The 24,412-nt window shown below is 40.3% G+C and overlaps 1 long non-coding RNA gene and 1 pseudogene across 2 annotated transcripts in view; both read left to right on the top strand.

Moving 5' to 3' along the window:
* LOC145506013 (solute carrier family 71 member 2-like) overlaps window positions 1-24,412 on the top strand; it is a 125,144-nt pseudogene that overhangs the window by 44,265 nt on the left and 56,467 nt on the right. Inside the window, exon 2 of the transcript XR_014053451.1 lies at window positions 2,982-3,077. The product of XR_014053451.1 is annotated as a solute carrier family 71 member 2-like (transcript). The remainder of the gene's footprint in view (window positions 1-2,981; window positions 3,078-24,412) is intronic.
* On the top strand, window positions 17,468-22,571 carry LOC145506899 (uncharacterized). The gene is made up of 2 exons (XR_014054430.1): window positions 17,468-17,543; window positions 18,612-22,571. It is a non-coding gene; the product is annotated as an uncharacterized LOC145506899 (long non-coding RNA).

The raw sequence follows: 24,412 nt of genomic DNA, 5'->3' as shown, positions 1-24,412 counted from the left end.
TCCTGGAGTTGGCTCAGATTCATGTCCATTGAGTCAGTGATACTATCTAACCATCTCATCCTCTGCTGCCCCCTTCTCCTTTTGCCTTCATTCTTTCCCAGAATCGGGGTCTTTTCCAGTGAGTTGGCTTTTTGCATCAGGTGGCCAAAGTATTAGAGCTTCAGCCACAACCCTTCCAATGAATATTCACAGTTAATTTCCTTTAGGATTGACTGATTTGATCTCCTTGCCATCCAAGGGACTCTCAAGAGTCTTCTCTAGCATCACAGCTAGAAAGCATCCATTCTTGGATGCTCAACCTTCTTTATGGACCAACTCACATCCTTATATGACTACTGGGAAAACATAGCTTTGACTATACAGATCTTTGTTGGCAAAGTGACGTCTCTGCTCTTTAATATGCTGTCTAGGTTTGTCATAGCTTTCTTTCCAGGAAGCAAGTGTCTTTTAATTTCATGGCTGCAGTCACTATCTGCAGTGACTTTGGAACCCAAGAAAATAAAATCTGTCATTGCTTCCACTCTATCCCCTTCTGTTTGCCATGAAATGATGGGACTGGATGCCTAATCTTAGTATGTTTAATGTTGACTTTCAAGCCAACTTTTACACTCTTGTCTTTCACCCTCAAGAAACTCTTTAGTTCCTCTTCACCTTCTGCCGTTAGAGTGGTGTCATCTGCATATCTGAGATTGTTAATATTTCTCCCTGCAGTCTTGATTTCAGTTTGTGATTCATCCAGCCTGGCAGTTCACATGGTATACTCTGTGTGTATGTAAGTTAAATACGCAGGGTGACAATATATGGTCTTGTCATGCTAATTTCCCAATTTGGAACCAGTCATTACATGTCTGGTTCTAACTGTTGCTTCTTGACCCGCACATAGGTTTCTCAGGAGACCTAGTTGATTCTAACCAGGTTATGTTCTGTATATCCTGCTGTTGCTGCTAAGTCGCTTCAGTCATGTCCGACTCTGTGCGACCCCATAGACGGCAGCCCACCAGGCTCCGCCATCCCTGGGATTCTCCAGGCAAGAATACTGGAGTGGGTTGCCATTTCCTTCTCCATCTGTATATCCTAGGCTATGTCATTATTCTCAAGGTTGTGCCCTCTACCCTCCTGTTTCAAAACCTGGTTTGAAGGTTGTGTTATAATAAAGATCTTCCTTTGTTTTAATTGTTTGGTGCTTAAATGGTCCTTTTTTGTTTTAAAAATTTTGTAAAATGCTTTCTGTTGTGCAAATGTCTTATTTAAGTGGCATTTAAAACTACTTATTAGTTGTTGCAAAAATCTAGAAATTTGCAAGTTCGGATTTTTAATAACAATTGTTCTTGGCCTGAAAATTTTGAAAATTTTCAAAACAATAAAAAATTAGAAGAATAGTAAAATGAATAGTCATTCCCTTCATTGAGACTCAACAATTAACAAAATTAAATTTTGTGACATTTGCTTTAGAAAGTATATATGTACCTTCTTTTTTGAAAAATCATTTGATAGCCGTAAGTTGCAGTAACATTAATGCCATATGATTATCTAATATATATTATATATTCAAATTTTTTCCTCTTGTCTCCTTTTTATCCAGGATCCAGTCCAGAATCCCCCATTTGGTTGTCATGACTTGTCTCCTTTAATCTGTACTAGTCTCCTACCTTTACTTTGGTCTTTTATGACATTGACATTTTTAAGGAGACCAGGCCGGTTGTCTTACAGATGTCTCATAATCTGAATTTGATCATTTACTCATGGTTAGATTCTAACTAAACCATGCAGATATGCTTTTACCTTTTGAAGTATGAAAAGCATGGGAATAGTGGGGATTTTGAAGAGTCTTTTGTAAGTATCACTTCCAGTTATTACAAAATGCTAATAAAGCACTTGACCTTGTAATAACCATTGTCACAGAGTCAAAGAACATTAATTCAGTGGACTTTTAGATTTTATCTCCAGAAGTCATAAACTGGAGAAAATTAGCAGAATAGGCACAGTTTTAAAACAAAAGAGAAATATAAAGCTAGATTTTGACACCGTTATGTATCAAAGTGTGTTTTCAGATTTGACCTAATCCTTATTGTTCCTCCCCCAGCTCCTATCATTTTAAATCATCTATGCTGCCCCTGAAGCTTTTTAGTGTTGACTCCCTGTCTGCCTCTCTCATGTAACAAGGGCAGCTTCAGACTTAGGCCAAATGGCTAAGGAACCTGTAATTAGTGTGTTCAGACAGAATATTCAGGTCCTGGAACCTGAGTCTCTTGAAGACCCATTTAATTTTCAATCAGAGTTCCAGTCATTTACATTGACAGGCCAAGTAGAAAGTCTATAATCTTGATATCTTTCATAAGGGAAGATGAAAGAAATCAGAGATACCACAGAATGAAGTTTTATCTTAAATAAAACTTTTATCTTTCCTTTTTATCTTTCCTTCAGTTCAGTTCAGTCGCTCAGTCGTGTCCAACTCCTGGCGACCCCACGGACTGCAGCATGCCAGTCTTCCCTGTCCATCACCAACACCCAGAGCTTGCTCAAACTCATGTCCATTGAGTCAGTGATGCCATCCAACCATCCCTTCCTCTATTGTCCCCTTCTCCTCCTGGCTTCAATCTTTCCCATCATCAGGGTCTTTTCTGATGAGTCAACTCTTCACATCAGGTGATCAAAGTAATGGAGCTTCAGCATCAGTCCTTCCAATGAACATTCAGGACTGATTTCCTTTAAGATTGACTTATTTGGTCTCCTTGTAGTCCAAGGTACTCGCAAGAGTCTTCTCCATCACCATAGTTCAAAAGTATCAATTCTTTGGTGCTCAGCTTTCTTTATGGTCCAACTCTCGCATCCATACATGACTACTGGAAAATAGGTAGGACCTAACCATAGGTCCTAAGGTCCTAAGTTTATACAGTTTGTGTGTGTTAAGTACCATTTTAGGATAATGGGTTTCTTTTAACTGTTTACTGTTTTTCATAATAATTTTCCTCTTTTTTTAGCTACAAGGCTATGGCCGACCAAGTGTATACCATGCTGCTATTGTCATCTTCCTTGAATTCTTTGCGTGGGGCCTATTGACAACATCAATGTTAACTGTAAGTATTGCTGAACCAGGTCCTTGTTTATGAGAGCAGAGACATCCTTAAGCGTATGAGCTGTATATCTAGGTATGTGTTTGAGAGTAGCTCTTGACAGTAATTTAAGACTGTTTAATTGTGTTATTTGCACTGTAGACTGTGAGCCACCTGCAACAAAATAAATGCTTATTAAATATTCTTGGGTAGCAGGACCACTTCCATTGAACCAAAATCTTGGGAGTGCTTGTGTATGAACTCTAGTCTGCATAGTTAGGAAAATCTTTTAGAAGTCCTAGAGGAAAACATTGCAATGCTTTGTTAACTTACTTAGTATGGGTGTAACAGCCTTTGAGTTAAGAACATAGTAATAGGAGATTGGTAAGTACTATATATAACAGTGACAGTGATGAATGAAAGAATGAAGAATTTCCATTTTTGGTAGCTGACGTATAGCCATTTCTTTGCAGAGACCATTTAATCCCTTAGCAAGAACTTGGAGGTTTGATATATGGTGTGGTGGTTAGAGGGAAGGGAGATGGTGAAGAAAAGATTGGGGTGCAGACATTAAGTGCCTAGTAACTACTTAACACTCAGTTTTAATAAAGGTATTTTTAAATTGGCCTTAAGAGTTCAGTTGTCTTAAATTGTTTTATAAAAATCATTGTTGGTTAACTCTTCCCAATCACCATTTTGCCTTACCCGAGAATCCCTTTGGATCCAGGTAAACTTTGTTCCCAAATTAGGTTTAGAAAATAGAGAACTTGAGAGGGTGGCTATTACCTTTACATATTACTTTGCTATACACTTTTTTAAAGTTTTTAATTCTTCTAGCACATATAAAATTACATCTTGGATGAAATAGTAAGGTTAAACTGCCTTTGTTTTTAATCCTCTGTTTTATTCTTTTTATTGCATTGCCTTTTTCTTCATTAATCCTTTACTGTAGAAGGTTATTGGTTATTAGTTAATGAGGGATAAGTGGCCTCCATTTCAAGTTTCATGAGATCCTGCCTGCCGTGTTCTTCACTATGTCCCCAGTGCCTGGGGCTGCCTGGGGCACAGGTGTAAAATGTGCATTTTCTTTGAACAAATGTATGTGTTACAGGTACAGGTGTCTTGAGTGATTGCTTCTCTAAGACATAGTTTTAATATAAATATAGACACACCAGTCTATTCATTTTTAACAGACTGTTATAATTTAATTTTTGATCCATGTTTTCTGATTTTTACCACCCCCCACCCCGCCGTGTCTTAAGGTTACAAAGTTCAGAGTTCAAAATAGTGCTTTTCTGATGCAACCAATTGTCTATACTTTAAGTTGTTCAGAGAGTTTCTCAGTGTAGAAGTTATTCTGTAACCATTCTTTATTTGGTAAGAATTCAAATTGAAATGTGGAATAGTTTAGTGTTTTTGATATCCTGTGAGAAATTTTAAAACCACATTCCAGACAGTTAAAATCCTTGAGGCATTTTGACCCTATACCAGATTATCAGTCAGTCAGTCAGTTCAGTTGCTCAGTCACGTCCGACTCTTGGCGACCCCATGAAACACAGCACACCAGGACTCCCTGCCCATCACCAACTGCTGGAGTTTACCCAAACTCATGTCCATTGAGTCAGTGATACCATTTAACCATCTCATCCTCTGTCATTCCCTTCTCTTCCTACCTTCAGTCTTTCCCAACATTGGGGTCTTTTCAAATGAGTCAGCTCTTTGCATCAGGTGGCCAAAATATTGGAATTTCAGCTTCAACATCAATCCTTCCAATGAATACCCAGGACTGATTTCCTTTAGGATGGACTGGGTGGATCTCCTTGCAGTCCAAGGGACTCTAAAGAGTCTTCTCCAACACCACAGTTCAAAAGCATCAATTCTTTCGTGCTCAGCTTTCTTTATATTCCAACTTTCACATCCATACATGACTACTGGAAAAACCATAGCCTTGACTAGACGGACTTTTGTTGACAAAGGAATGTCTCTGCTTTTTCATATGCTGTCTAGGTTGGTCATAACTTTCCTTCCAGGGAGTAAGCATCTTTTAATTTCATGGCTGCAGTCACCATCTGGGGTGATTTTGGAGCCCCCAAAAATAAATTCAGCCACTGTTTCCACTGTTTCCTCATCTATTTGCCAAGAAGTGATGGGACTGGATGCCATGGTCTTAGTTTTCTGAATGTTGAGCTTTAAGCCAACTTTTTCACTCTTCTCTTTGACTTTCATCAAGAGGCTCTTCAGTTCTTCTTCACTTTCTGCCATAAGGGTGGTGTCATCTGCATATCTGAGGTTATTGATATTTCTCCTGGCAATCTTGATTCCAGCTTGTGCTTCCTCCAGCCCAGCGTTTCTCATGATGTACTCTGCATATAAGTTAAATAAGCAGGGTGACAATATACAGCCTTGACATCCTCCTTTTCCTATTTGGAACCATTCTGTTGGTCCATGTCCAGTTCTAACTGTTGCTTCCTGACCTTCCTATAGGTTTCTCAAGAAGCAAGTCAGGTGGTCTGGTATTCCCTTCTCTTTCAGAATTTTCTACAGTTTATTGTGATCCACACAGGCAAAGGCTTTGGCATAGTCAATAAAACAGAAATAGATGTTTTTCTGAAACTCTCTTGCTTTTTCGATGATCCAGCGGATGTTGGCAATTTCATCTCTGGTTCCTCTGCCTTTTCTAAAACCAGGTTGAACATATCAGTCCACTATCATATAAAGAACATCTTTTTTTGGTGCTAGTTCTAGAAGGTCTTGTAGGTCTTCATAGAACCGTTCAATTTCAGCTTCTTCAGCGTTAGTGGTTGGGGCATAGACTTGGATAACCATGATATTGAATGGTTTGCCTTGGACACGAACAGAGATCATTCTTTTGTTTTTGAGATTTCATCCAAGTACTGCATTTTGGACTGTTTTGTTGACTATGATGGCTACTCCATATAAGCCATGAATATGATGGTCATCTGAGTTTAATTCACCCATTCTAGTCCCTCTTAGTTCACTGATTCCTAGAATGCTGACGTTCATTCTTGCCATCTCCTGTTTGACCACTTCCAATTTGCCTTGATTCATGGACCTAACATTCCAGGTTCCTATGCAATATTGCTCTTTACAGCGTCGGACCTTACTTCTATCACCAGTCATATCCACAACTGGGTATTGTTTTTACTTTGGCTCCCTCCCTTCATTCTTTCTGGAGTTATTTCTCCCCTGATCTTCAGTAGCATATTGGGCATCTGTGGACCTGGGGAGTTCATCTTTCAGTGTTCCTATCTTTTTGCCTTTTCATACTGTTCATGGGGTTCTCAAGGCCAGAATACTGAAGTGGTTTGCCATGCCCTTCTCCAGTGGACCACATTCTGTCAGACCTCTCCACCATGACCCCTCCATCTTGTGTGGCCCCACACGGCATGGCTTAGTTTCACTGAGTTAGACAAGCTGTGGTCCATGTGATCAGATTGGCTAGTTTGTGATTGTGGTTTCAGTCTTCTGCCCTCTGATGCCATCTCTCAGCGCCTACACTCTTACTTGGGTTTCTTTTACCTTGAATGTGGGGTATCTCTTCAAGCCTGGTCCAGCAAAGTGCAGCTGCTGCTCCTTACCTTGGACTAGGGTAGCTCCTCTCTGCCGCTGCCCCTGACCTTGGACATGGGGTAGCTCCTCTCAGCCGCCACCCCTGACCTTGGACGTGGGGTAGCTCCTCCCAGCTGCTCCTTGGATGTGGGATAGCTCCTCTGGGCCACCCTGACCTTGGACTTGGGTTAGCTCCTCTCTGCCACCGCCCCTGAGCTTGGAGGTGGGGTAGCTCCTCTTGGCTGCTGCCCCTGACCATGGACGTGTGGTAGCTACTCCCAGTGCTCCTTGGACTTGGGGTAACTCCTCTCTGCCACCCCTGTGCCCTCACACAGCTGGTGTCATGCAGCCCCTGCCCTTCTCACATAGCCCCCGCCCCTGCACCCTAATGCAGCTGTTGCCAGATTATCAGATCCCTTTCGAATTTAACTGATTAGCTAATGTGCCCCAGTGACCTAGTCTATCTTCTTTCTTACTGCCCAAAACAGATACTTTTCTTAGGGTTTCTATGCCCTTGTGAGACCCTGGTATGCAATTTTAGAAGACAACTAAAATGCTCTTCTACTGCCTCCTTGCAGATTCTCAGCAGTTTTACTGCCTGCAAAGGTCTGGTTAAAATGATTAGTTATGTGAGGAGTACAGCTTTGCTAGTGTCACTCGACAGTGTCATAGACAAAGTATTGCTCAGTTAGTGAAAGTGAAAGTCGCTCAGTTGTGTCCGATTCTTTGGAACCCCATGGGCTATACAATTCATGGAATTCTCCAGGCCAGAATACTGGAGTGGGTAGCCTTTCTCGTCTCCAGGGGATCTTCCCGACCCAGGGATCAAACATTGTGGGTGGATTCTTTGCCAGCTGAGCTGCAAAGGAAGCCCATGTTTTCATGGCTCTTTGTAATAAGCTTTTGGTCTTGCTAAATTAAGTTAAAGGTCTTTTACTTTCCTGTCTCCTCTAGACTTGACACCATAGTTTGGTAACTTTGTTTCTTTCTTTCTTTTTGATGTGGGAGAACTGGTTTAGTCCTTTTTTTGAAAAGAAAGATTTTCTCAGGTATACACCCTCCACTTTCTGCCTTTTCTGGTTGGACAGAGAAGTGATAATACTAGGTTGTTCAGAAAGGAAGGGGCAAATATAGGGTTTGTTTCATGACAGCTGGAGTTTGTTATTCTCTTCCTTTATGATGGAGTTTACTAATATCCAGTTTCCAGTTCTTGGAATCTTGATTCTGTCATCCACCTTGGTATAATTTAAGGATGATGGTTCACGTGTATTCCTTCCCCCTGCTCCAACTTCTGCTGTAGCTAGTAGATAGCAAGCACTCTGTTCTGTTTCCAGGGCAAGAAAAAGTCCTGAGATCAGAGTTTGGAGATACAGAGCGGTATATACATAATCATATTTTGTACAGCCTGACTTCATCCTAGCATTCATTAGGACTGTTTTAAGTAGTGTAGAACAATTTACGTCTTTAAAAAAAAATTTTTTTTTGTTTTGTTTTGGCTACGTCTGGTCTTAGTTGTGGCGCACAGGCTCTTCATTGTGGTGTGTGGCCTTATCTCTAATTGCGGCATGGGGGCTGCAGAGCACATGGACTCTGTAGTTGTGACGTGTGTGCGTGGGCTTAGTTGTCCCATGACATGTGGGATTTTAATTCCTCGACAGGGATTGAATCTGCGTCCCATGCACTGGAAAGCAGATCCTGAACCACTGGATCACCAAGGAATTCCCAAGAACTTACTTATTATTTTCTTTGTGAGGTTTGTTGCCTCTCTCATGTGGCCATGTCCTAGATTACAGCTTTAGTTTGTTAATTAGGCACCATCAGAAAGCTCTCCACCCCTAATATACTGAAGCAAAACCACAAGGTTGGCCTTACACAATGGCCTTAACCTTCCAGTAGTACTATTAGCTCATACATAAAAATGACTTCTCTCTTGCCTTACATTCCTGTTTGATATTCTACCCTCTCATCAAAATGTGTTTCCTTTTGTAAACTCACATTTCAGGAATCCTGCTAAAAATTCAAGGACTCAATGTTTCTTCCTACCACCCCGTTTTCTCTGTATGGTGATCTGCTAATCCAAAGAATGCTCTTCAAACACTTCGCTGCCACATTCAGTTTTCCTATACCTTCTTACTTACTCTCAACATGTATGTTGATATAACAGACATGTAGCCTATCTCATCAGCTCCACAGTCCAGCCCTTCTGCTTCCTTTGCATAACCAGTGTTTTCTCTTGAGAAGTGCGGTGGATGGATAGATAGAGCTGTTTGTCAGGCATTTTTGGCAGAGTACACAGGCACTTTGAGGCATAATTTGCTCTGCACTTGAAAAGGAAGTGAAGTTCTGACTATAAGCAAATTGGCACTGTTTGCTTTCTGGACTCATAAGGTGTTCCAGGCTCATTTTATATGATTTTGACAATTTCCTAATGGTGTTTTTGACCATAGTACCCAGAACCTACTGGAAGGTTGCAGCTGCAAGCTGTGAGCTACACTGCAAATCGTGACCTTTGGAGGAGAGGATCTCCATCCAGAATCAGAGATGAGGCTTGATCACTTGAAGCTTTTGTGTCATAAAGTTTTATTAAAGTATAAAGGGATAGAGGAAGCTTCTGACATAGGCATCAGAAGAGGGCAGAAAGTGTGCTAGTTTTTAGCAAAGAGTTATATATCTGTTAAAGAATCACCTCAAAACTGAGAGAGTTGTATCAGGCCCGTCTCCCACAACATGCATTTTGAGATAGCATTTGCACAGAGTGAGCATCCCCAGCCATAAAACAATTGACATGAATCTTAAAGAAAGGCAGATTTACAACAAAATACATAGTTGAAAGAAAACTTTTTATTCTGTATAGAGAAAGAAACAAAACAAAACAAAACAAAATCCTCCACTTGCAGTCTATTTCCTCCACTTGGGGTCCCCTAGCCTTCCTACCTGTTACCCTCTCACTACCCTTTTGTGTGTCATATAATTATTAAAATAAGTACCATTCACTAAAAGTACCTGTAACACATGATGTATATTTGTGTGCTTAGTCCCTCCGTCGTGTCCGACACTTTACAACCCCGTGGACTGTAGCCCACCCGGCTCCTCTGTCCATGGAATTGTTGAAGGATGGGGGACCCCTTCCAGGGCCCAGAAGTGGTCTCTTGTCTAACACTTGGAAATGAATTGTCTGAGGAGACACATATGCTGACAGAGAAAGATTTTCATTGGGAAGGGGTGCCTGGGTGGAGAGCAGTTGGGTAAGGGAACCCAGGAGGACTGCTCTGCCATATGGCTCGCAGTCTCGGGTTATATGGTGATGGGATTAGTTTCCGGGTTGTCTTTGGCCAATCATTCTGACTCAGAGTCCTTCCTGGTGGTGCACACATTGCTCAGCCAAGATGGATGCCAGCGAGAAGGATTCTGGGAGGTGGTTGACTATGTGGTGTCACCTTTTGACCTTTCCTGAACTCTTTGGTGGTTGGTGGTAGCTTCTTAGTTCTGAGTTCCTTACCAGGACCCCCTGTCTTAAAACAACTCATGCAAATGGTTACTATGGTGCCTGGCCAGGGTGAGCGGTTTCAGTCAGTGTGCTTCCCCTAACAGAATTTTCTAAGCAAGAATACTGGAGTGGGTTGCCATTTCCTACTGCAGGGGATCTTTCTGACCCAGGGATCGAACCTGCATCTCTTGCGTCTCCTGCATTGACAGGTGGATTCTTTACCACAAAGCCACCAGGGGAGCCCGGTATATTAATATGATGACATTATATTAAATCTTTACCTTCTTTTGCATAGCTGACAGTTACCATGTCTTAGCTAATCAGATGCAATGATCTTTGTTTGCCATTTATTTCTGTCTTATTATTGTGTGTTGTATGTTGTAATCTGTAGCATGCTTTTATATCTGTAAACTTGTGAATGCTTTAAAAAATGCTGATTGCCAACTTACCAAGTTAATTAATTTTAAGAAGAGTTGACATGAAAATATCAATGCAGGGTAACGGTTGGTGGGTCTCTTTGTCTTAGAATTTGGTATATAAAATATTTAGTGTGCATTCTAGATTTTTTAATAATTTTTCAGCACTTTTTATATATTATTATATTGCTTTCTGGCATCCATTACATCTGATGGGAAGAGAGTTGTTAGTAAGTATTGTAGTTCACTTGATGTCAGGCAGGGGGTCTGTAAACTATGGTCCACAGGCTTAATCTGGCCCACTACCTGTTAATAAAATGTGGTCTGTGTACTAAAAACTTTTTTTTGCATTTCTAAAAAGTATGTTTTTGGTCACACATGAAAACTGTATGAAATTCAAATGTAAAATTTTCTTGGACCACAGCAGTGCCCACTGAAGGTGAAAGCTTTTGTTCTACAGTGGCAGAGCTGACTAGTTGTAACACAGACCATCTTACCTAAAATATTTATCTTATATTTATGTTCCTTTACACAATAAGTTTGTTGGTCCCTACTATAAGTAGTAATTCATTTTCCTTTTCGTGCTGCTTTAGAGGTTTTCTCTTTGTCTTCAACAGTTTCTGCTGTAATGTGTCTAGGTGTGGATCTGTGTTTTGTTTGTTTCTTTATTTGTTTTTTAGCCATGTCTTGCAGCTTGGAGGATCTTAGTTCCCTGATGAGGGGTTGAACCTGGGCTATGGTAATGAAAGTGCAGAGCCCTAAGCAGTGGACTGCCAGGGAATTCTCTTTTTGGTTTATTTACTTGGGGCTTGTGAAAGGTTGTTGCTGGACCGTGAAAAGACGCCGGGATTCTTGGCCTCCAGAGAAGAATTCAATCCAGGGCCAGAGACGAGGCTTGATCGCTCAGAGCTTTTGTGTAATAAAGTTTTATGAAAGTATAAAGGAGATAGACGAAGCTTCTGACATAGACATCAGAAGGGGTCAGAAAGAGTACCCCCCTGCTAGTCTTCAGCTGGATGTTCTATAGTCACCAGCAGTCTGTTAATGAAAGAAAGCAATGTCTTAAAACTCAGAATGGCACCAGGCCCCTCATCCATAAGATGCATTTTGGGATAATCTTGGCACCAGAGGAGTCATCCAGGGCCATAAAATGATTGACTTGAATCTTATGGAAAGGCAGATTACCATACAAATAGTTTTGTTTACATAGATTAGGGGAACAATGTCTGAGTATAACACACTGATTTGTCAAGTCCCTTCTGAGCCATTAGGCAGAACTGACTTAAAGACAAGAGTTTGAGGTAAATACATAGTACATTAACATAGCTTAAGACAAACATTTCCATAAGAAAAATGCATTGGTTAACTCAAGGTTTGAGAATAGTTAACTCATTATGACCCAGATAATCACAATGGTGTGACCACTCACCTAGAGCCAGACATCCTGGAATGTGAAGTCAAGTGGGCCTTAGAAAGCATCACTACCAACAAAGCTAGTGCAGGTGATGGAATTCCAGTTGAGCTATTTCAAATCCTCAAAGATGATGCTGTGAAAGTGCTGCACTCGATATGCCAGCAAATTTGGAAAACTCAGCAGTGGCCACAGGACTGGAAAAGGTCAGTTTTTGTTCCAATCCCAAAGAAAGGCAATGCCAAAGACTGCTCAAACTACTGCACAATTGCACTCATCTCACATGCTAGTAAAGTAATGCTCGAAATTCTCCAAGCCAGGCTTCAGCGATACGTGAACTGTGAACTTCCAGATGTTCAAGATGGTTTTAGAAAAGGCAGAGGAACCAGAGATGAAATTGCCAACATCCGCTGGATCATCGAAAAAGCAAGAGAGTTCCAGAAAAACATCTATTTCTGCTTTATTGACTATGCCAAAGCCTTTGACTGTGTGGATCACAATAAACTGTGGAAAACTCTGAAAGAGATGGGAATACCAGAACATCTGACCTGTCTCTTGAGAAACCTGTATTCAGGTCAGGAAGCAACAGTTAGAACTGGACATGGAACAATAGACTGGTTCCAAATAGGAAAAGGAGGACGTCAAGGCTGTATATTGTCACCCTGCTTATTTAACTTATATGCAGAGTACATCATGAGAAATGCTGGGCTGGAAGAAACACAAGGTGGAATCAAGATTGCCAGGAGAAATATCAATAACCTCAGATACGCAGATGACACGACTCTTATGGCAGAAAGTGAAGAAGAACTAAAGAGCCTCTTGATGAAAGTGAAAGAGGAGAGTGAAAAAGTTGGCTTAAAGCTCAACGTTCAGAAAACTAAGATCATGGCATCTGGTCCCATCACTTCATGGGAAATAGATGGGGAAACAGTGGAAACAGTGTCAGACTTTATTTTTTTGGGCTCCAAAATCACTGCTGATGGTGATTGCAGCCATGAAATTAAAAGACGCTTACTCCTTGGAAGGAAGGTTATGGCCAACCAAGAGAGCATATTTAAAAGCAGAGACATTACTTTGCCAAGAAAGGTCCGTCTAGTCAAGGCTATGGTTTTTCCAGTGGTCATGTATGGCTGTGAGAGTTGGATGGTGAAGAAAGCTGAGCACTGCAGAATTGATGCTTTTGAACTGTGGTGTTGGAGAAGACTCTTGAGAGTCCCTTGGACTGCAAGGAGATCCAATCAATCCATCCTAAAGGAGATTAATCCTGGGTGTTCATTGGAAGGACTGATGTTGAAGCTGAAACTCCAATACTTTGGCCACCCAATGCGAAGAGTTGACTCATTGGAAAAGACTCTAATGCTGGGTAGGATTGGGGGCAGGAGGAGAAGGGGACAACAGAGGATGAGATGGTTGTATGGCATCACGGAGTCGATGGACGTGGGTTTGAGTAGAGTCCGGCAGTTGGTGATGGACAGAGAGGCCTGGCGTGCTGCGGTTCATGGGGTCGCAAAGAGTCGGACGTGACTGAGCGACTGAACTGAACTGAACCCATTGTGGCAATACAGTATTTTGAGAGAAACCTCCTTTTTAATTTGTATAGAGAAGGGAAAAAAGATATCTAATTTGTTTCCTCCTGCCGCTTAAGAGAGAGATGAAAATGTCTGACACTTGCAGCCTATTTCCTCTGTTTGGAGACCCCTGGCCTTCCTGCCTATTACCCTCTCACTTGTTTAGCTTCTGAAGTCTGTAGATTTATATGGCTTCCCAGGTGGTACTTTTGAAACCACTGATTCAGCAATTTTGATGCAGCAGTCCATTGATACTTTTCAACTATGGTGTTGGAGAAAACTCTTGAGAGTCCCTTGGACTACAAGGAGATCAAGCCAGTCAGTCCTAAGGAAATCAGTCCTGAGTATTCACTGGAAGAACTGATGCTGAAGCTGAAGCTTCAATACTTTGGCCACCTGATACGAAGAACTGACTCACTGGAAAAGACCCTGATGCTGGGATAGACAGGGGGCAGGAGGAGAAGGGGATGACAGAGGATGAGATGGTTGGATGTCATCACCAGTTTGGTGGACATGAGTTTGAGCAAGCTCCGGGAGTTGATGATGGACAAGCCTGGTGTGCTACGTTCCATGGCGTCGCAAAGAGTCAGACATGACTGAGTGACTGAAGTGAACTGAGCTGGTGCTAGTGGTAAAGAACCCACCTGCCAGTACAGGTGGATGTAGGAAATATGGGTTCATTCCCTGGATAGGAAAGATCCCCTGGTGAAGGAACTGGCAACCCACTCCCATATATGTGTGTGTGTGTGTATATATATATATATATATTTTAATCAAATTTGCGAAGTTTTGGCCATTATTGTTTCAAATATTTTTGCTGCCCTTTCTATTTTTTCCATTTGGGACTCTCATCATACTTGAATTGTCACAAGTGTCAAGGGACTTGGAGGTGAAGTTCATCCCACCTGCGCCACCAGAATTTTCACTTTTTTCAGAATTTTACCATCAGAATTTTCACTTTGGTATGACAGAACAGAAGGTCAACAAATTCTGTCCTCATAAAGCTGGACAAAACAATCACAAACAACCATTTCATTACTCTGGAATTCAACCAGAGGCACACAACAAACTGAGAAGCACTTACTTATTAAGCTATTCAACTTCAGGCAACAACAGTGATTTTTCAGTTCTGAGCAATTTTGTTAAATTGTAACTGTGCGTGTAACAGTTTCTGAGTCCTGTGACTCCTTTTGGCAAACCACAGAAATCCAAATTCTATTGTTGATGGACATTTGGGTTCCCTCTGTTTGCCTATTACACATATTGGTTTTATGGTATTTCCTGTATATGTCTGTTGGTGAATGTGTATACGTTAAACTTCTTTCTACCTAGGAATAAACTGCAGAGTTTTGTTCAGTTTGCTATATACTGCACAAAGTTTCCAGAGTTGTTGAATCAATTTACCCTCCAGTAAACCAGGCTCTACATCTTCACCCACAATTGGTATTTCATTGTTAATGATTCTGATGTGTACAGTGTGGCCCTATTTTCCATCTTCCTAATGATCAATGAAGTTAACGTCCTTTATATATATTTGTCTTGTGACTATCTTTGTGAAGTGTCAGCTCAGTATTTCATCCATTTTAAATAATTGTGTTGTCTATTCTTTTCTTGTTTTGAGTTCAGTTCAATCGCTCAGTTGTGTCCGACTCTTTGCGACCCCACCAACTGCAGCACACCAGACCTCCCCGTCCATCACCAACTCCCAGAGTCCACCCAAACCCATGTCCATCGAGTCAGTGATGCCATCCAACCATCTCATCCTCTGTTGTCCCCTTCTCCTCCTGCCCCCAATCCTTCCCAGCATCAGGGTCTTTTCCAGTGAGTCAGCTCTTCGCATGAGGTGGCCAAAGTATTGGAGTTTCAGCTTCAACATCAGTCCTTCCAATGAACACCCAGGACTGATCTCCTTTAGGATGGACTGGTTGGATCTCCTTGCAGTCCGAGGGACTCTCAAGAGTCTTCTCCAGCACCACAGTTCAAAAGCATCAATTCTTTGGTGCTCAGCTTTCTTTATGGTTCAACTCTCACATCCATACATGACAACTAGAAAAACCATAGCTTTGTTCATTCCTTGCTGTTTATGTCAATTATTGTGCCCATTCTTGCATGAAGTGTTCCCTTGGTATCTCTGATTTTCTTGAAGAAATCTCCAGTCTTTCTCATTCTATTGTTTTTCTCTCTTTCTTTGCATTTTCTATCACTTTGGAAGGCTTTCTTATCTCTCTTTGCTGTTTTTGGAACTCTGCGTAAAGATGAGTTTGTCTTTCCTTTTCTGCTTTGCCTTTCACTTCTCTTCTTTTCTCGGCTATTTGTAAGGCCTCCTCAGACAACCATTTTGCCTTTTTGCATTTCTTTTTCTTGGGGATGGTCTTGATCACTGCCTCCTGTGTAATGTCACAAACCTCCGTCTGTAGTTCTTCAGGCACTTTGTCTACCAGATCTAATCCCTTTAACCTGTTTGTCACTTCCACTGTATAATCATAAGGGATTTGATTTAGGTCATACCTGAATGGTCTAGTGGTTTTCCCTATGGTCTTCAATTTAAGTCTGAATTTGGCAATAAGGAGTTCATGATCTGAGCCACAGTCAACTCCTGGTCTTGTTTTTGCTGACTGTATAGAGCTTCTACATCTTCAGCTACAAAGAAGATAATCTGATTTTGGTATTGACCATCTGGTGATGTCCATATATATGGTCATCTCTTGTGTTGTTGGAAGAGGGTGTTAGCTATGACTAGTGCATTCTCTTGGCAAAACTCTTGTTAGCCTTTGCCCTGCTTCATTTTGTACTCCAAAGCCAAACTTGCCTGTTTATCCAGGTGTCTCTTGATTTCCAACTTTTGCTTTCCAGTCCCCTGTGATGAGAGGACATCTTTTTTTAGTGTTAGTTCTAGAAGGTCTTGTAGATCATCATGAAGCATTCAACTTCAACTTCTTCGGCATTACTGGTTGGGGCATAGATTGGAGTACTGTGATATTGAATGGTTTTCCTTGGGATCGGACAGAGATCATTCTGTCGTTTTTGAGATTGCACCCAGGAACTGGTGCAGATCTTTTCAGATCTTTTGTTGACTATGAGGGCTGCTCTTTTTCTTCTAAGGGATTCTTGCCCACAGTAGTAGATATAATGATCATCTGAATTAAATTCACCCATTCTAGTCCATTTTAGTTCACTGATTCCTAAAATGTTGATGTTTACTCTTGCCATTTAAGTATGACCTAAATCAGATCCCTTATGATTATACAGTAGAGGTGATGAATAGATTCAAGGGATTAGATCTGATAACAGAGTGCTGAAGAACTGTAGATGGAGATTTGTAATGTTGTATAGGAGGCCATGACCAAAACCATCCCAAAGAAAAAGAAATACAAGAAGGCAAAATTGTTGTCTGAGGAGGCTTACTGGATACCCGAAGAAAGAAGAGAAGCAAAAAACAAGAAAGGGAGGATAACACCCAGCTGAATGCAGAGTTCTAGAGAATAGCAACGAGAGAAAAGAAGGCCTTCTTAAGTGAACAAACAGTGCAAAGAAATAGAAGAAAATAATAGAATGGGAAAGAACTATGGAAAATTCTTAAAGAGGTGGGAGTACCAGGTGACCTTGCCTGTCTCCTGAGAAACCTAAATGTGGGTCAAGAGGCAACAGATAGAATCGGACATAGAACAACTGACTGGTTCAAAATCGGGAAATGAACAAGGCTGTATAATGTCATTCTGCTTATTTAACTTATATGCACACAGAGTACATCATGGGAAATGCCAGAGTGGATGGAACACAAGCTTTAATCAAGATTGCTGGGAGGAGTATCAACAACCTTAGACATTCAGAGGATGAGATAGTTAGATAGCATCAGCAACTCAGTGGACATCAGTTTGAGCAACCTCCATGATATAGTGGGGAAGGAAATGGCAATCCACTCCAGTGTTCTTGCCTGGAAAATCCCAGGGAAAGAGGAACCTGGTGGGCTGCCATCTATGGGGACACACGGAGTCAGACATGACTGAAGCAGCTTAGCAGCAGCAGCAGCATGATATAGTGAAGGACAGAGAAGCCTGGCATGCTGCAGTTCTTGGGGTCGCAGAGTCAGACACACTTAGGGACTGAACAACAGTAACAGCAAAATGTTTGTTTATTTTTGAACACTCACATATTTATTGATAACGTCTTTTTTCCCTCCTTGAATTACTTTTTCATTCTCTTAATAGTGTCTTCAGATGAACAGAAGTTCATAATCTTTACACAGTTCAGTTTACTGATTTTTTTTTTCTTCGTATGTTTAGTTGCTTTTTTAAAATCTTGTTTAGGAAACTTTCTTCCACTAATGAGAACCTACTGTATAGCACAGGGAACTCTACTCAATGCTCTGTGGTGACCTAAATGGAGAGGAAATCCAAAAAAGAGGGGGCACATGTGTAGCTAATTGACTTTTTTGTACAGTAGAAACTAACACAAGATTGTAAAGGAACTATACTCCAGTAAAAATTTTAAAAAAGAAACTTTCTTCTTCCCCCAAGATTTATTTGTTTGTTTTTCACACACAGATCTTTCATACCAATTCTCAGTCTGTGATTTTTTCATGAACCAGTTTCATATTTTATAAGGGTCGATTCATTTTGGTTCATATTAATGTATGGTTGAACCAGCATCGTTTATTAAAAAAAATCTTTCCGCACTCCATGTGTCAACTTTATCATAAATCAGACAGTTATATTCACACGGATTTATTTTCTGGGTTTTATATTTTATTTTTGTATATATCCTGTGTCAGTAGTATGCTATGTTGATTTCTTTAGCATTTCTTGATATCTTCTATAACTTAGGTGACTTGGTTCTTCTTCCTCAGGACTGCCTTGGCTATAGCTGGGAACAGTGGGGAGACTGGGGGAGAATAGATAAATGTATGTGTAAAAAATAATAATAAAGAATTTATTTTTTAAAAAAGATTGCCTTGGCTATTATAGGCCTTTTCTGTATCCATATAAATTGTGTAATCAACTCTTCAGTATTCACAAAATGACTTGCTGGAAATTTTGAATGTGATTGCGTTCAGTTCAGTTTAGTTGCTTAGTCGTGTCCGACTCTTTGCAACCCCATGAACCGCAGCATGCCAGGCCTCCCTGTCCATCACCAACTCCCGGAGTTTACCCAAAGCCATGTCCATCGAGTCGGTGATGCCATCCAACCATCTCATCCTCTGTCGTCCCCTTCTCCTCCTGCCTTAAATCTTTCCCCACATGAGGGTCTTTTCAAATGAGTCAGCTATTCGCATCAGGTGGGCGAAATATTGGAGTTTCAGCTTCAACATCAGTCCTTCCAACTCTGACATCCATATATGAATACAGGAAAAACCATAGCATTGACTAGACAGGCCTTTGTTGACAAAGTAATGTCTCTGCTTTTTAATATGCTGTTTAGCTGGCGTAGCTTTTCTTCCAAGGAGCAAGGGTCTTTTAATTTCATTGCTGCAGTCACCATCTGCAGTGATTTTGGAGCCCAAAAAAAGAAAGTCTCTCACTGTTTCCATTGTTTCCCTATCTATTTGTCATGAAGAGATGGGACTTGATGCCATGATCTTAGTTTTCTGAATGTTGAGTCTTAGGCCAACTTTTTCACTGTCGTCTTTCACTTTCATCAAGAGGCTCTTTAGTTCCTCTTAGCTTTCTTCATAAGGGTTGTGTCATCTGCATATCTGAGATTATTGGTATTTCACCCAGCAATCTTGATTCCAGCTTCTGCATCATCATCCAGCCCAGCATTCCGCATAATGTATCTCCATAACTCTGCCCGTTCAAGCACTTAGAGGTCTCCCTTGCCTGGAGTCCTTCTCTGTTGTTTGGCACATCAGGCACATAGAGGGGCCCCCCTGACTGGGGTCCTACCCTGTAGATGAGTTCGTCAAGCACTTAAAGGGGTGCCCTGGGTGAGGTCCTACTCTGTAGTTCAGACCATCAGTCACTTAAAGGAGCATCCTGGGTAGGGTCCTACTTTGTAGTTCAGTGCGTAAGGTGTTTGATTGTCCAGCCTCTCTATTAGAGAGAGGCTATGGTGATGGCTCCACTCCCTACTCGTGACTCAGCAGTATTGCCTTTCTCCCTTGGCTGCCTAGCTTTCGTCTGCAGGCATTTCCCACCACAGTCTCCTCCCTCACATCCCCTCAATCCATCTCTGCACGGTCAACAACAGCCCTCACCCTGGGATTGCGCCACAATCCCTAAACTCCAACTCCCAGCCACTGCGCCTTCTAGGGCACCTGCATCCCTGTCCAAGGTATGTATGTCTGTGGCAAGGACTGTCTGATTCTCATTCCTTTTAGGCTGCCACAGATCAGCTGTTTCACTCTCAGCCTTAAATGTTTTTCCTCTGACTCAGACAATTGCCCCAATGTGGGGACTGGACTCTTACTTCAGTTCCCTCAGCTGCCGAGTCCTCGTAACACTCCTGTTTTTCCCCCTAGTGTCATGATCCTATTGAGTTTTGCGTGGTTCTGTATATTCTTTTCCACTGGTCAGGTACTCCTGTCCGCTCTCAGCTGGTATTCTGCATGCAGTTCTGCATCTGAACGTGTATTCCTGATGTATCCGTGGAGAGAGATGTACTCCACGTCCACGTACTCCTCTGCCATCTTGTTCTCTCCTTATAATCAATTCTTCAATGCAGACTTTCCTTACTTGTTTGATGCTTTGCTTTGTTTGGTGCTGGTCCTTCTGCAACAGATTGAATGCGTGTGGCATCCCCTTGAATCTTTTGGAGGACACGTAAACTTATTTTAAAGCTTCCTTTTGTTTCCTACTATGATTTGGTTATTTGACAATGAGGTAGATTATCTTTTATTTCCTGTATTCTTTTTTTGTGTCTTCCAGTGGTTTTCTTCAAATTCTTTTGATGAATTTTATGTATTTTATATTTACAAATGAGAGGGTAGTTCAGCGATTGTGAAAAGAAATGTCTTCTGGGGCTACCCAAATGTTGTAAATGTGAGAAGTGGGGTAAGAATAGGTTTGTATTATTGTTGGAATACATGCTCTTTCTACTGCAGCCGCTATCTACTTAGACAATTGGTGACATTGCGATTCAGTCCCCATGTTTTGAAACCTTATGCGTTCCTATGAAATGCCAGAAAATTTATATATAGTTTGGTTAAATTTCCTGTGATTTACATATTGACACCCAGCTCGCTTGGAAAATAAGTTATGAGTGAAAAAGCATGTTAGTTTGTCAGTTTGCCACCCATGGTCTAGACACCTCTGGTAGCCAGAGTATTTTTCTCCAACTCAGGTGGAAATCTCTGTTCTGTGGTGCTGCATGCAAGCACTGCTTGTAGGAGCTCTGAGAGTGTGGATGTTCTGGGATTTCCTCTATAGTACTGAAGTAGTTTCTGAAGTGATGATAGGGTTATATGCCACTCTTGGAAGCCAGAAGTGACCTGGAAGACTATAAATTTTGTATCCCACCCCCATTCAGTTCTGCACGTATCCCATTTACATGTCCCACTTCAGAGAACTATACTTAAATGATTGTTATCTTGGGGACAGATGGAGATGTCAGCAGCTGTGAGAGCAAGATACCAGGGACTTATTTTGTAACCTTTTATTAACCTATTGAATTATGAATGGCATCCTTCTCCAGTTTTGTTTTTTGGTCCCCCTGAATCCTGAAAAAATTTACCTAAAAGATCTTTTTCACCTTAACATGTGACTCTTATTTCAACTCTTCATAAAGCCTTTTCCCATCTGCTCTGTATCATCCAGAAGTGTTTCAGAAAATGCTCTAAATTAGATTCATATTTTTTTCTGTTCTATCAGTGATACTTGATGTGGAAGTAGAAAACAGATATGTGTACGTTTGAATGTAATGTGTGTGTGTATAATATATACATATGTAATATACATAGATCCATACAGATATTTATTAGCTTCATTGTTCTGGGTGTCAATTCAGTTCTAAGTTTCTAAAGTTTTCTTTTATATTTTTTTTAAGAGATAAGCAAATGCCATTATATTTTTTGTTTATTGTATTCCTTCTCAAGAATAAAGGCAGTATCCTTCTTGAAATTTTTAGCATAGAAAGATATTTAAAATTAAAACTTGGATCTTATCTGAGATATTTAATATACTTTGTTAGTTTTTTTAATTTTTATTTTTAAGTTATAAAATATGATAACACATTTACAGGAGACTTGGAAAATACTGGAAAAAGTTACATATAATTCCACTATATATTACAATTTTTTGTTTTAAGTAGATGAATTAAGATTTTTCATTGGAGTTTTGATATCAAACCCTCAGAAATTAATAGAATGAATGTACAGAGGCTTCCCAGGTTGTACTAGTGGTAAAGAACCCTCCTGCCAATGCAGGAGATGTGAGAGACTTGTGTTTGATACCTGAGTTGGGAAGATCCCTTGGAGGAGGGCATGGCAACCCACTCCAGTAATGTTGCCCAGAGAATCCCATGGACAGAGGAGCCTGGTGTGCTACAGTCCACGGGGCAGCATAGATTCAGGCACGACTGAGTGAGTGAGCACTCCACTGCACAGAGAAGTGGAGAATATAATAGGCCTGAAAACCATTATGAACCAGTTTGACATAATTGAGATTTATACAGTTTTCACATAACGGTAGGATCCAAATTGTATTCAAGTTCCCATAGGCTATAAATTAGGAGATACTGGAACATATCCAGAGACATAAGACCAGGTGCAGAAATTTCATGGTCTAAAGGTATTGAAATCATACAGACTGTTTTCTTGTTACTGTGAAGTTATGTTAGTGGTCAATATCAAAAGATATTTTAAAATAAACCACATATTTTCAAGTCTAGTGTGACATTTACTAGGAGAGATCTTTGACTTAGCCATTGAACACCTCAATAAAATTAGAAGACTGAAAAAACATAGAGGGTGATTGCAGAGAAGAAAGCATTTAAATGAGAAATTAATATAATAGATACTTAAAAATATCCCATGTATTTGGAAATTAAATGTCTACTTTTAAGTGAAGGGTATATCTAAGATGCCATGACAATGAAAACTAGAAAATATTTGTGATAGAATAAAAATAAAAAGAGAATTTACCAGAATTTGTTGCATGCAGCTGGAACTGTTCACTGCAATTAAACACAATGTGGGGTCTTGAATAAGGTATGAAAACAAATAAGGGACACAAACATAAAATTTTCTAAGATTTGAACAAAATCTGTACTTTCGTTAATACTATATCACATGTTAATCCCCTGGTTTTTTTTTTTAAACAACATAATATTTCTTTATATTCTCAGAATTGGATTAGAAGCTTCAAGCCTCATTCAAAATTATTTTTTTAATTACTGCACAGAGAAACCTGGCAGGCTACAATCCATGGGGTCACAAACAGTTGTATATGACTGAGCAACTAACACACACACACACACACAACAATAAATTAAACTTTTAACAGTAATACTAGATGCCAAAATATATAAACAATATCAAAATTTTGAATGAATATTAATTAGAAGTCTAGCATTCTATTCATACTAAGTCACACAAGTGTACTCAAAATATCAAATTTTTTAACTGGGCAAAAATTTGTAAGTTTTCTAAAACATATATGTATTTTATTATACATACTAATATATATGTATGTGTGTGTGTGTACACAAAAGCTTTTCTACTGTGATTGGTAACGGCTTGAGAAAGAACATCAAAAAAAGATAGATGGAGAAATTGGAAAGCATAAACTAAATGAAATGGGAGCACTGAGCGTGAAATAGAAAAAAATGAAACATGCTAGATAAAAGTGAAAGATTGTAATATAGTCCAATTGTTCTTAAGCTTGTCTGCTCATTAGAAACACATCTGAAACTTTGCAGGAGAAAAAGCAACATATGTGCATTTGTAGTTTTCAAAAAATTCCAAGATAATTCTGATATGCATCTGGATTTTAAAAAATGATTGCAGGTTTTTCTAATAAGTGATAGTTTTAGTGATAAAGAATTCTATTATTTTCTGTTGACCAGTCATGATACAATTATGGTATTAAGCAAAAATCACAATAGTAGAAGATGTTTATCAAGTTTTTAGTATCAGTAGCCAGACAAAAATAGAAGATAATTACAATTGCAAGCCATAATGGAAACATGATTAACCTAAAAATACTAAATAATAACATACAATTTGGAGTTAAGTAGAGTGATGTGTTAATAGAGGTTCATACATGCACATGTTTTCATCTGCCCAGCCAGTCTGTGTCTTTCGGTTGGTGCATTCAATCCCTTATCATTTAAGGTAATTATTGATATGTCTGATCCTATGACAAACCTACGCAGTGTGTTGAAAAGCTGAGACATCACTCTGCCTACAAAGGTGCATATGATCAAGGCTCTGGTCTTCCCAGGGGTCATGTAGAGTTGTCAGAATTGGACCTTAAAGAAGGGAGAGCGTCAAAGAACTGATGCCTTCGAGCTGTGGTGCTGGAGAAGACTTCTGAGAGTCCTTTGGACAACAAAGAGATCAAACCAGTCAGTCTTAAAGGAAATCAACCCTGAATACTCATTGGAAGGATTGATGCTGAAGCTAAAGCTTCAGTATTTTGGTTACCTGATGTGAAGAGCTGACTCATTTAAAATAAGTCCTTGATACTGGAAAAGATTGAGGACAGAAGGAGAAGAAGGCATCAGAGGATGAGATGGCTGGATGGTATCAATGAGGCATGGACATGAACTTGGGGAAACTCTGGGAGATGGTGAGGGCCATGGAGACCTGGTGTGCTGCAGTTCATGGGGTTACAAAGAGTTGGACATGACTGGGCGACTGAACAACAACATGATCCTATTACCATTTTCTTAATTGTTTGGGGTTTATTTTGTGCTGGTCTTTTCCTTCTGTTTCCTACCTAGAGAAAAGTTCCTTTAGCATTGATTGTAAA

Source organism: Giraffa tippelskirchi, chromosome 1 (genome assembly GCF_054371585.1).
Source record: "Giraffa tippelskirchi isolate mGirTip1 chromosome 1, T2T-mGirTip1v1.2.pri, whole genome shotgun sequence".
Lineage (NCBI taxonomy): Eukaryota > Metazoa > Chordata > Mammalia > Artiodactyla > Giraffidae > Giraffa > Giraffa tippelskirchi.
Note: the sequence above shows the minus strand (reverse complement) of the source record. Positions and strands in the feature narration are given on the sequence as shown.